Genomic DNA, 15020 nt, shown 5'->3' on the forward strand with positions numbered 1-15020 from the left:
CAGGACACTGACCTAACCAGGTCACTAACATAAGCATAACATCATCCTAACTACTAGGATGTAAACCAATAACATAATCATCCCATAATCTGGATAAAATCATAAAGGGCCGGCCTTGGTGCCTTAGACCCTATAGATATAGTGTGGATAACTCACCTCGTAATTGTCAATTTGTAAGATAAGCTCAAACTCTCGGATCACAGCCACGTACTCCACCACCTATATTCATTGTAAACCATACTTGTAAATTTCCAATCTCCCAAAATATCCCCAGAAGTCAACTGGTCAACCCTTGGTCAAAGTTAAAGTCAATTGTCAAGGTCAATATTCCATGTTGACCTCAACTTGTCGAGTACCCTCAGCTACTCGCCGAGTTCCATGCATAACTCACCAACTCGTCGAGTCACTAGAGCGACTCGTTGAGTTTCTAAGGTTTGCGGTCGTAAAATCCATGGCCAACATGGCGACTTCCCCTTCCAACTCGCCAAGTTCATATATGTCCAAAAGTTGGGAAAACCCCATCTGACTCGCCGAGTCACTTATCCGATTCGCCGAGTTCACGACAATCTTCGTCGGACTGACCGAGTCGACTATGCCACTTGTCGAGTACCTTCAGTCCTTCATCAATACATATGCTTTTTAAGCCATGCAAAGGCTCCATATTGCAGATCCAGCTTCCGAAGGCATGCTTATCACATAAAGTTGCAAACTTTGCATGCATGCAATGATCTAAAGTCTCAAAATGACAAAACTAAGCTTGCAAAGAAGTCTTGCACTTGAGGGAAGGCCCATTCTTGCCAAAAGTAATAACTTTGTGGATCCAGTGGCCAAAGGGAGTCTAGATCTGAAGTTGCAACTTCAGATCTTGACTCAAACACAAGAAACCCTTTATAAAGCCCACCCAAAAAAGATTGAAGATGAAATGAGTCAAGGAGATAGCCTAATACCTTCAAGAGAGTGCCAACTAGAGTAGATCTTTACATCCCACGAGTTCCTAGCTTCAAATCACTTGTTTCCCTAAGTGTTTCCTCACTAAGATCCCTCTTCCAGGCATTAACACACTAAAGAAACACACACACACACACGCGATTTAGGGTTTAAGGGTGCTAAGGAGCTGTAATGGGGAGGCTGGGGGAGGCTAATGATCCTTTAAATAGGGTGTAATACCCCAGAATTTAGGGTTTCATCTACCAGCTCCTACTCGTCAAGTCTCTTCTTTAACTTGGTGAGTAGGTCACTAAAACATGTGGACCAACCTGTTGCTACTCGACGAGTAGGGCAACAAACTCGTTCAGTAGACCTTGAAATCAAGAAAATTCTTATATAAATCAATACCTGAGAATCGGGGCGTAACAATTCTCCCTCACTTGAACTAGACGTCGTCCTCGAAGTCCGCTAAGGTGAAAAATGTCGAGTAGTGCTCCCGCATCTCTACCTCTGACTCCCACGTCCATTTGGATCCCCTATGATGCTCCCACTGCACCTTCACCTAAGGTATCTCCCTGTTCCGTAGAATTTTCTTCTTCCTTTACAGAATGGTCACAAGCCTCTCCATGTAATTAAGAAGCTCATCAACCTGAATATCATTTAACGACACCACTGCCTCCTGATCCATAATACACTTGCGCTACTAAGAAACATGGAAAGTGTTGTGAATCCAGCTAAACTCCTCTTGTAGCTCCAGCCTATATGCCACCTTGCTAACCCTGGCAGTGATCCTGAACGGCCCAATGTAACGGGGACCCAATTTCCCCCTCTTCCTAAAGCAGATCACACACTTCCAGGGTGAGACTTTCAGGAGTACCATATCACCCACCTGAAACTCTAACTCAGATCGGCGTCTGTCAGTGTAACTCTTATGCCGACTCTGAGCGGTCTGCAATCACTGGCGAATCTGCTAAATCTTCTCATGAGTATGCGGAACTATCTCCATCCATCCCATCACCTTGTGTCTGACCTCACCCCAACAAACCGGGGTGTGACATCTCCGCTCATACAATAGCTAAAAAGGTGGGGTTCCAATGCTGGAATGATAGCTGTAGTTATAGGAGAACTCTGCAAGTGGTAGGTGGGAATCCCAACTCGCACCGAAGTCAAGAACACATGCCCTCAACATATCCTCGAGGGTCTGAATGGTCCGCTCACTCTGACCGTCATTTTGCAGAGTAAAAGCGGTGCTAAAGTGAAAACACGTGACCAGTTCCACGTGGAACTTCTGCCATAAACGAGAAGTAAGTCTAACATCCCGGTCGGAAACAATGGAGACTAGAACCCCATGGTGAGTGAAGATCTCATGAACATACATGTCGGCCAACTTCTCGGCCGAGGAACTCTCCCGTATAGCCAAGAAATGGGCACTCTTGGTCAATCGATCCATGATGACCCATATAGCATCAACTCCTTTCGCTATCCTCGGTAGTTTGGTGATGAAATCCATTGTGATATGCTTCCATTTCCACATGGGAATCTCAAGGAGCTGCAACATACCATCTGGCCTCTAATGCTCGGCCTTGACCATCCTACAGGTCAAGCACCTCTCAAAATATCAACCGATTTCCTGTTTCATACATGGCCACCAGTAATTCAAACTCGGGTCTCTATACATCTTGGTGGCCCCCGGGTGAATAGAGAAATGATATTTATGAGCCTCCTCCATAACTGTCTGTCTGACCCCAGCAGCCATCGAAACCCATACCCAACCGCATTGGGTCAATAATCCTCGACTATCCTGCATAAACTGGGTGTTCTCACCCCTGATCCTCTCCAGCTTCCAATTCTCAGGTCGCATGCCCTCAACCTGAGCATCTCTGATCAAACTCACAAGCGGAGAATCCACCGCTATCCTCATACATATTGTTGTGGTGGATGACCCTGCTGACTTGCGGCTCAAGGCGTCTGCCACTACATTTGCTTTACCAGGGTGGTAAAGGATCTCACAATCGTAGTCCTTGACTACATCCATGCACCTACGCTGCCTCATATTCAGGTTCGACTGATCCATGATGTGTCTCAAGCTCTTGTGATCCGTGTATATGGTACAATGGGCCCCATAAAGGTAATGTCTCCATATCTTGAGAGCGCACACCACCACTCCCAGCTCTAAATCATGCGTAGGGTATCTTGTATCATACGGATTCAACTACCGCGATGCGTAGGCTATCACTCGTCCTCTCTACATGAGGACCTACCCAAGCCTTTGATGGATACATTGCAAAACACTACAAAATCCTTAACTCCCTCCGGGAGAGTCAAAACTGGACCCTCATACAAACACTGACGGAGGGTCTCAAACACCCTCAGCTGGTCAGGACCCCACCGGAAATCCACCCCCTTCCTCTTCAGACGAGTGAGGGGTACTGCAATCTTGGAGAAATCTTGAATAAATCTTCGGGAGTATCCTGGTAATCCTAGAAAACTCCTAATATCCGAGGGAGAACTCGGCAGCTCCTACTGCATGACTACCTCGATCTTGGCCGGGTCGACCAATATCTCCTCTGGATTAACGAGATGTGCTAGGAACTGGACCTCTTGCTACCAAAACTAACACTTCAAGAAGTTAACATACAGCCGTTCTCATCTCAGAACTCCCAACAACTCCCTGAGGTGATCCTCGTGCTGCTCTCGGGTCTTGGAATATACCAAGATATCATCAAAAAACACTATGACCGAGCGATCCAGCATCGGTATGCAAACCATTCCAAAAATACTGCTGGTGCATTGGTGAGCCCAAATGGAATCACCACGAACTCGTAATGACCATAACGAGTCTAAAATGAGGTCTTCTCCACGTCTTCTTCTCTGACCCGAACCTGATGATACCCTGACCTTAAATCTATCTTGGAGAACCAAGATACCCCCTATAACTGATCAAAGAGGTCATCTATCCTCGAGAGTGGATAATGGTTCTTCAACGTCAACTTGTTCAACTCCCTATAATCAATGCACATCCAATGCGATCCGTCCTTCTTCTCGACGAAGAGGACTGGTGCTCCCCATGGAGAACTGCTCGGTCGAATGAACTGTTTTCCGAACAGTTCCTGCAGCTGTGAAGATAGCTCCTGCATCTCGGGTGGCACCAATCGGTACGGTACCTTGGCGATAGGGGATGCACCAGGCACCAGGTTGATTCAAAACTCGATCAGCCCTCACAATATATCATGGCAACAAATCGACTACGCTAGTCCATCCCCATACTCACGGATACCTCCCCCATGGGAATGGGGATGAAATCTATCGGAAAGGACACTACGAAGATCTCCAACTCACATCCTCGGTAGACCGAAGAAGCAGAAACTCCATGTTCATTGGTGATAGAGACTCGCATCGGACACTCTAGCTCGCCCACTGGCACACTGAACTCCCTACTAAATGTCTGAGATACGAAAGACCGACTCGCCCCCGAGTCAAATGAAACCAAAGCAGGAAATGAGTTCACTAAGAACATACCTAAACACAGGTACAACAGATAAGGATAACATAGATATAATAAATGAGATAAAGAATAGAAACATACCAGCAACCACGTCCAGTGCTACACTGGCCTGCTCGGCTCTAAGCTGGAAGGCATGCCCCTGAGCCTTCGGAGGCTCTGCCTAAACTGGCCTCCCATCCCTAATCCTCAATGTAGCTGGCACTAGAACCTGCACCGGTCAAGCTGCAAGCTGTGGACAGTTGGTCTTCACGTGACCAACCTGATGAGAATGATAACATATCCTCATATCCGATGCAAGGGCGAAATGGTGACAGTCCAAAGCATAATTCCCCTCCTTTCCACACTTGTGGCACCAACTACCTGCTTGACAAAATCCAGAATGACTTTTTCTGCACTTTCCACAAGTGCGTCTTTGCTAACCCCTGGTCCTAGAATCAGCGGTCTTAGACCGCTTCGATGTTGGCTGAGACTATGTCGGGGCCTGACGCTGCTCCTTCAATTGCAACTCAATCTCCAACTCACACCGCCTAGCGGCCTCCTGTAGATCCAGAAGAGTATCACTTCGCTGCGTGGCAACAAACTGAAGGATGCCCATCTTGAGCATGCTCAGATAACGAGGCATCCAATCCTACTCAGAAGCAAACTCTGGGCAGAACATCACCTTCTCGGTGAACATGCAAGTGATCTCTGACACCGACTCTGCATCCTGTCTCAAACTCAAAAACACCCGTGACAATCATTCCCGCTTAACCCGTGGAATGTATCAGGCACAGAACATATCCCTGAACTGCTCCCAAGTAACAACAACTCTCTGATCATTATTGTACGACCTGATCATCAATCTCCACCAGTCCTTGGCCCCTGACCTAACCAGGTTCAGAGCACACTTGACCTTCTAGTCAGTAGGACACGAGCAAGTAAAAAAAACACCCATCCACATCCGAAATCCACCTCATAGCCTTGATGGGGTCCTGAGTCCCATAAAAAGTAGTGGGCTTTGTGTTATCAAAGTCCCTATACTGGAATCCCCGAGTGGCTCCAACTCCTCCCCATGTCGCTGATACAACCGATGTGCCTGCAGCGGAAGCAGTCTTCGCAAGGGCTGTGCATCTCTCATCAAAGTACTCCATCATAGCGCTCTTGATAGACCCAAGATACTCCTGAATCTGACCCCGGATAATCTCGACCACCTCCTCACGGATGATCTCCCCAACTCGATCCTCTGTCAATACTGGCCCCTCCTTGTAACCAACATACTGAAAATATAACAAGAAGATATCAGACAATCCGCATAAATATTTGGGAACCAACTTTCATTTAAACCCTAGGGGTTGTGACTTCCTTACTACGCATATCGATCTTGTGCTTTCAGTAGTACGGGCCCATACTACCTTCCACACCTACCTATATTTGTCTCACGTATCATCACAACACCCTAACACTATACATGCATATGGTGGTCGCTCATCCATGAGACTTCCACCACCCCCCCCCCCCCTCATATCCCCCGTAGCACTAGTGTATGCTAACCATACATAACGCTGGAACCTATATACTTTCAAATATCAGATCCTACGATAAGCCCTAATCAATAAGAACATTGTTGGAATAGTGTCTAAGGCTGCAACTATATTTGGTAAGTACTTGACCCGATTGAGCATGGTCCTTTTGGGTTGCCTTCACCATAGCAACTTGACAAGATGATTTATAATGAGAGAAGAAATATTATTAATATATTATGAGAATAATATAAGGAATAATAATATTGTTATTTGATTAATATAAGTCAAAAAATAATTAGGAATTAATTTGGTGACTTAAAGAGATTAATTGAATGAAGGGGCATAAATTGTCAATTGTGTGATAGTTGTATTTTGAGTAGTGACTCCTTAGGGATAAGGGGTGGATGGATTTTAGGGTTTGGATAACCCTACAAATCGTCCAAAGGCCTATCATAAGGAGATTGGATTGCTTAGAGCCTAAGTTATCCAATTAGGGTTTTAAGGGTGAAACCCTAGGATGCTCACTAGTATAAATACATCCATAAGGTTAAGAAAATCGGCACTCTTGATATTGAAGAAACCCTGGCCGACTTTTCTCACCCTTCCATCTCTCTCAAATCATCCTCTTCCTAGTTCGTGTTTGTAATCCATTAGAGGAGTGACATTTGTGACTCTAAGCTCCAAGGACAAGAACATTCAAGCAAGTAATTCGAGGTATTCTTTTAGATTTGATTTCTTATGTTATTATACTAGATCTACCAGTCAAAGTCTTGGATGTACTGCATGTTCAGTTAGAGAAACCTAGATCCAAGCATTAGGGTTTGTATGTGCACATAGCAATGTTCTTATGGCTAAAACCCATCATTTGTATCAAAGCCTTGATTGGTTTCTATTGAATTGATGCATTGGTTGCTTGATTGTTGATTGCAATATTCGAATTTTGTCAATCTGCCTGATGAACTCGACGAGTCCCATAGTGGACTCGGCGAGTAGGCCTCAACTCGGCGAGTTCATTGTGGTACACGACGAGTCCGAGCATCAGGAGGAGCTAATTACGGGATTTCTTGATGTTTATCTTAAGGAAACTTGCCTTTATCTTAACGGGTCAATATAAATCCGATTTTATCACACACACACACACACACACACACATATATATATATATATATATATATATATATATATATATATGAGTATATCCTTGACCTAATTCAAGATAATTACCAATTAATTGAATAATAATCTCCTTATGTGATAATTGATTAATTATTTTAATTAAATTGGTAAACTGTTTTGCAAGAAACATCAAATATGGATAATTATGAAATTAAATGGTTAATTTAAATTATTTTTTATTTGATCCCTTGTGTTTTGAAAAGTTTAAAACTAACCCTTAAATTTTGAAATTTAGTTTTGTGATTAAAAGTTTAATTTGGACAATTTAAATTTCAAACCCTAGAATTTTACAAGTTTAAAATTCAACCCTATACTCTATATGATTAAAAGCTTAACATATATATATATATATATATATATATATGTATGTATGTATGTATGTATGTATGTATGTATGTATGTATGTATGTATGTATGTATGTATGTATAATTAAAATGCTAGTCTTACCGTTAGTAGGCCTCATTCACGAAGCCGGTCTATGAGGTAGGTATAAGGTTGCTGCTCATAAAATGGCGCTTAATGGGTGTACACTCACACCCACCGCTTGCTTGATCGGTGGAGGGTCGTTAGCCGAATGGGTAGGATAGGGCAACTCCATCTTCTCGTTAAAAGTATAATATTAAATACAAAGTAACTACATGTTTTTCCAAAATTCCCAATCCTAGTTACTTTAGGAAAAGTGAATTGATGCAATCCCATGAAATTACACTTTGCACCCTTGCTAAGAAGTTAGTGGAGCGTGTGTGGTTTACCGGCACACTAATTGGTTATAAGCATAGGTGGCAAAGGGTGATTCATTGTTTATCATAGTTCGGTGGAGCGTGTGTGGTTTACCGGCACATCGAATAGGTGATCGTTACAATGAAGGCACCGTATAGATTTTCATGGTTATTCACACCCACTTTGTGACCCTCGGCATCCCAGTCACAAACGAAAGGGGCATATCGAGATTTAAACATGTCATTGAAAAGTTCAATGAATCTCATCGAAACCTAGGAATTCTCAATGCGTTTAAAACTTAAAGGTAATGTTGTAATGGTGGAGAATTAGTGAATCATCATTCACTTACCTTCAAATTGTTTGCATGTTGGATTACGACATCCCTTTTCTAATATGTAAATAATGTTGTTGGATCCTAGCCCTAATTTTTCTTATTGGGTGATAATTAGGGATTCAAATTCTAATCAATCTTTGTCCTTTCTAATTGTAGATGTCAAACGTGAACAACACTGCTGCTAGTTCATTCACATTGATGAGCCTTTGCCAAAAGGTGACTTTCGATGGAACGAACTTTAGCGAATGGATAAGATACATTCGTATGATTGCTCGCTACGAGGACAATAAGTATGTCCTCGATGAAAAGCTCGAAAAGATCAATCCAGAAATCGCTACTCCGACTGAAATCACCGCTTTTGAAACTCATGAGCATGATGCAACGAAGGTTCATTGCATCATGATATCCACTATGAACTCCGAATTCCAAAAGTCTTATGAGGACATGTATCCGTACGAAATGCATCAATACTTATTGGAGAGATACCATCAAAACGTGAGGCAGGAACGTTACAAGATCTTCACTAACATGATCTCTGCTAAAATGGGTCATGGAGAATCTCTAACCATACACTTGCAAAAGATGCAAAGGTACGTCGATCGTCTTCACAAGTTGAATGTCGACTTTGGGGAAGATTTGGCTATCGACATGGTACTTCATTCCTTTCCTCCGTGTTACAACCAATTTAGAATGACCTACCACATGAACAAGGAAGAGGTCACCCTAAGTAAACTCCAATGTCTCCTAAGGGTTGCTGAGAGCAACCTCAAGGACAAGTTTGTTGCACCAACTCCCAATCCACCCGCTGCTTTCGTTTTGGCTATTGGGCAGGGAAGGGGCAAGAAGAGGAAGGCTCCGTCTAAGAGCCAACGCAAGGGAAAGTCCTGAGATGGTTCCTCTTCTAGTGGGACCAAAGTTGATCCTACTAAGCCCAACTCAAACCCAAAGGAGGCAGAGTGCCACCATTGCCAAAAAATAGGGCATTGGAAGAGAAGCTGCCGAGAATACCTGCAAGCCATCAAGGAAGGAAAGATCACGTCGTCTTTCGTAGGTATTTACACAATTAAATCTAATGATTCATCTCATGATATTTCTTGGGTCCTCGATACCGGGTGTGGTTACCACATTTGTTCTGAATTGTAGGGACTAAGAAGAAATAGGGATGTGGAGCATGAAGAATAAATCTAATCATGGGGAACAGAAGATCATCACATGTGACCAAGATTGGAGTGTATTCTTTAGTGCTTAGTAATGGATTATGTTTAGATTTAGATAATTGTTGCTACTCGCCAGAAATGGCAAGAAACATCATTTCGTTTCATGGTTTGTTTAGACGAGGATTTAGAATTTCTTTTAATAATGAGAATGGTTCTATTTATGCTTATCTAAATGGTGTCTTATATTTTGAAGCAATGCCATGTAATGGAATTTATGAAACTGTTATGATTGTAGATAACCTAGGAAATGATTTTTTATGCATGGATTCTTCCAATAGTATGGATAGAGTATCCTTGTGGCATTGTCGTCTTGGACATGTCAACAAGAAGCGCATAGTCCAACTCCAAAAGGATGGAGTATTGGAGTCATTCGACCTTAGGGAATATGACACATGCGAATCTTGTTTACTTGGAAAGATGACCAAATCACCCTTCACAAGCACATGTGAAAGGGGTGAGGGTTTATTGTACCTCATACATATCGATGTATGTGGACCCTTTAGATCAACCACAAAGGATGGGAACCACTTCTATGTGACTTTTACCAATGACTATAGTAGATATGGGTATATTTACTTAATCAAGCAAAAGTAAGAAACGTTTGAAAAGTTCAAAGAGTTCAAAAATGAAGTGGAGAATCAATTGGGTAGGAAAATCAAGATGCATCGATCCGATCGAGGAGGAGAGTACCTAAGTCTTGAATTCTACGACTATCTCAAAGAATGCGGAATAGTTTCGCAATTGACGCCACCTATGACACCACAATTGAATGGTGTGGCAGAAAGGTATAATCGAACCTTGTTAGACATGGTTCGTTCTATGATGAGTCGTGCTTCACTATCTATCTCATTCTGGGGGTATGCCTTAGAGACTGCCGCCCATATCCTTAACCGAGTCCCTACGAAGAAAGTTGCCAAATCACCTCACGAGATGTGGACAGGGAAAGCTCCCTCGTCAGCACATATAAAGGTTTGGGGTTGCGAGGCTTTTGTAAGACGAGATACTCACGACAAGCTCGAACCTCGTAGTGAGTGATGTATTTTCATCGGCTACCCGTAGAAATCCTTTGGATATCTCTTCTATAGACCGAGTGACAATGTTGTCTTCATTGCGAGGAGAGGGGTTTTCCGAGAACGAGAACTCATAAGCCAAGGAGACAGTAGGAGGCAAATCGAGCTTGAAGAGATTTAAGAATCGATTGATGAAGGAACCTCTACCGCTGGCAATCAACCCGAGGAGGAAACTACGGTTGAACCCATTGACCAGTCCTTACCTCTTAGACGTTCCGAAAGAGTTAGAGTTCAACCCCAGTTGTATGGTTTTCATAATACTACCGAAGGGGACACGTATATTAGTGATGGTACAATAATAAATGTAGATGAACATAATAGCTTTAAGGAAGCCATGGCAGGCTCGGAGTCTGAAAAATGGAAAGAGGCAATAGACAGCGAGATCCAATCCATGTATGACAACCAAGTTTGGAATTTGGTTGATAATGTGCCCGGACGTAAGACCGTTGTATGCAAATGGATCTTCAAGAAGAAGACCAACGTGGATGGAAATGTACACACATATAAGGCGCGATTGGTTGCGAAGGGTTTTACTCAAACTCCCGGAGTTGACTATGATGAGACCTTCTCACCAGTTGCGAAGATAAAGTCTATTAGAGTGATGCTAGCAATTTCCGCATTTCATGATTATGAGATTTGGCAAATGGATGTCAAGACCGCTTTCCTCAACGGGAAATTGGCTGAGGATGTTTACATGGCTCAGCTAGAGGGTTTCGTTGATCCGAAGCATCCTAATAGAGTGTGTAAGCTTGAGAAGTCCATTTATGGACTTAAGCAAGCGTCTCGCAGATGGAATCTTTGCTTAGATGAGAAAGTCAAAGAGTTTGGATTTGTAAGAAGCGAAGATGAATCATGTGTATATGTCAAAGCCAGTGGGAGTATAGTTAGATTTCTCGTTTTGTATGTAGATGACATACTGCTCATAGGAAATGACATCCCGACTTTACAGGAGGTTAAGTCCTGGCTCGGGAAGTGTTTCGCTATGAAGGACCTCCGAGAGGCTTCCTATATTTTGGGAATAAGGATAGTGAGAGAAAGAAGTAAGAGACTAATAGGACTTAGTCAAAACACTTACTTAGACAAAGTACTAAAACGTTTTAGTATGGAAAATTCGAAGAACGGAGAATTACTGATACAAAGTAATGCCAAGCTGAGTAAGACTCAAAGTCTGAGTACCGAAGCCGAGATAGCATAAATGAGCCAAGTACCTTACGCTTCCGCAGTTGGCTCAATCATGTATGCTATGACTTGTACTCTCCCTGATGTAGACTTTGCTTTGAGCATGATTAGTAGATATCAAGGGAACCTTGGCAGAGCCCATTGGATTGCGGTCAAGAATATCCTTAAGTACCTTCGGAGGACCAAGGAATGGTTTTTAGTCCTCGGGGGGAGTGATGACTTGAAGGGGCGAGGGTATAGTGACGCCAGCATTCAAACCGACATGGACAACTTTCGTTCGTAGTCGGGCTGGGTCTTTACTCTTAATGGAGAAGCAGTAACTTGGAAGAGTTCCAAGTAGGAAACCGTAGTTGATTCAACGTGCGAATCAGAGTGCATTGCAGCGAGCGAGGCGTCGAAGGAGGCAATATGGTTGAAGAACTTCATTGGTGATCTTGGAGTTGTGCCTACCATAAAGGAGCCTATGGAAATTTTCTGTGATAATGAAGGAGCGGTTGCCTTGACCAAGGAACCGAGGGATCATGGTACATCTCGTCATATCGACATAAAATATCATTTTATTAGACATCGAGTGGAAGAGGGACACCTCGTGGTGAGGAGGATATCATCAGAAGATAACCCAGCATATCCGCTTATGAAGGGACTAAGTAGGGTTAAGCATTTGCAGCATGCTAGGAGTATTGGGCTAAGAGATGATATTAGATTAGATTAGATAATTTTAGAAACTTATAATAGATAAATGTAATTTAACATTTGATGAATAAATAAAGGAGTATTATTTATAAGCAAAGTTACTGTCTTATGTTAAATATTTAACTATTGTTTCATTTTGCATGTTTTGACTTCCTGAATAATTGAGTTTATTTGGAATAATCGAATTATTCAAACGATCCACAATCGTTCATATGTTGGAAGTAGGTATAAATGAAGATTGTCATGAATTGGTGTGTAGATTGTCTAAATTGTATTAGACATAGCAAAAGTTTGCTGCAACGTTCATGGGTGCTTATGAACTAGTTTTGAGCATTGGAACAAACCCGCGCTTGCTGGAATCACCTTACGGAATTTGACGAAAAAGGTTGATCGCAAGACGATAATATCATATGGTCTTAAAACCTAGATATATGGTTTGTTATTTGTTAATTGGTTGTACATTGATAATGCGAAACCGCATCAGTAAATTGATGTTATAAAACGCATTGTTGTGTATAATTGATTAATGAATAAGTAAATGCGTATAAGTCGAAGTTTATTTGTTACTTTTATCCTAAAAGGTTAAAAGCGGTATCCCGGCCGCTCGATGATTTGATTTGACTTATGTGTCGGGCCCGGTCAGAACTAAATTGATGTGTTTGATTAAGTTCTATGTCGAATAAATCTGAGATCGAGAAACCAACCGCTGGACAATTGGTTCCATAGAATTGTCTGCACGATATCTAAATGGAGGACTATACGATCCCTTATCTAAAGGACAAAATTGATAAGATCAGAGTTTGACAGCGTCTTTGAGAGCTACGATTGCTAATCGGTATATATAGTTACTAGACTTATCCACGTGGGAGACTGTTGGAATAGTGTCTAAGGCTGCAACTATATTTGGTAAGTACTTGACCCGATTGAGCATGGTCCTTTTAGGTTGCCTTCACCATAGCAACTTGACAGGATGATTTATAATGAGAGAAGAAATATTATTAATATATTATGAGAATAATATAAGGAATAATAATATTGTTATTTGATTAATATAAGTCATAAATTAATTAGGAATTCATTTGGTGACTTAAAGAGATTAATTGAATAAATGGGCATAAACTGTCAATTTTGTGATAGTTGTATTTTGAGCAGTGACTCCTTAGGGATAAGGGGTGGACGGATTTTAAGGTTTGGATAAGCCTACAAATCGCCCAAAGGCCTATCATAAGGATATTGGATTGCTTAGAGCCTAAGTTAGCCAATTAGGGTTTTAAGGGTGAAACCCGAGGATGCTCACTAGTATAAATACACTCATAAGGTTAAGAAAATCGGCACTCTTGGTATTGGAGAAACCCTGGCTGACTTTTCTCACCCTTCCATCTCTCTCAAATCATCCTCTTGCTAGTTGGTGTTTGTAAGCCATTAGAGGAGTGACATTTGTGACTCTAAGCTCCAAGGACAAGAAGATTTAAGCAAGTAATTCGAGGTATTCTTTTAGATCTGATTTCTTATTTTATTATACTAGATCTATCAATCAAAGTCTTGGATGTATTGCATGTTCAATTAGAGAAACCTAGATCCAAGCATTAGGGTTTGTATGTGCACATAGCAATGTTCTTATGGCTAAAACCCATCAAACATAACATAAGGCTAAATAAAATTAATTACGCGCAGCCATAATACATACACAATCAACTACAATAATGATGTCAATCTCATATAAGGAAAAGCCTAGGCCAGCAGACATCCTATAATTAGGCAATTCTTATCATGCAACTCCTGATAATACTTAGCCTTGTACTAGCATGTTGTTCTAACATATCGTATAATCAAATAACTATATGGTATTTTGGGGTTTACTTACTGGCTCTAGCTGATCGTACATCCTACATAAAACATAGGAGCAGGAGGAGCGGTACAATCAAGACTTCGCCTTTCCTCAATCACCAGAAGTACCTGAAACAACAAACTGAAACTATAAGCCTGAAGCTTAGAGAGCTACCCCAAAATACCAATGCCATACCAATATATCCATAACATATAATAAATATAGAACAGCATGCATAATGAGCCTTCAGCCTGACTGGACCACCTTGCCGGGCCTACACCCTATCTGGACCGTTCCTGAGCATTCGACATGACTCGATTGCCTCATAGGCTCTAGAGCCTATCCAGACCGCTAACCGGGTATGTTAGCCTACAACACAAATTAGGACCGCCCCAACCCAACCCCCAACATGTGCACACAAATATCATACGCTAGCTCATATCATATAACAGTTAACCGATCTAACAGGTCACAAATAATAGCAACATCCCAAAGACTGAAATACAGACCTAACCGGTCACTAACATAGCATCATTCTATAATCAAGACATTGACCTAACCAGGTCACTGACATAAGCATAACATCATCCTAAATACCAGGATGTAAACCAATAACATAATCATGCCATAATCTGGATAATATCATAAAGGGTTGGCCTTGGTGCCTTAGACCCTAATGATATAGTGAGGATAACTCACTTCACAACTATCGATTAGTAAGATAAGCTCAAACTCTCGGATCACTTCCATGAACTCCACCACCTATATTCATTGTAAACCATACTTGTAAATTTCTAATCTCCCAAAATGTCCCCAGAAGTCATATGGTCAACCCTCGGTCAAACTCAAAGTTAATTGTCAAGGTCAA

Source organism: Lactuca saligna, chromosome 6 (assembly GCF_052625555.1).
Source record: "Lactuca saligna cultivar CGN05327 chromosome 6, ASM5262555v1, whole genome shotgun sequence".
In the NCBI taxonomy this organism is placed as follows: Eukaryota; Viridiplantae; Streptophyta; class Magnoliopsida; order Asterales; family Asteraceae; genus Lactuca; species Lactuca saligna.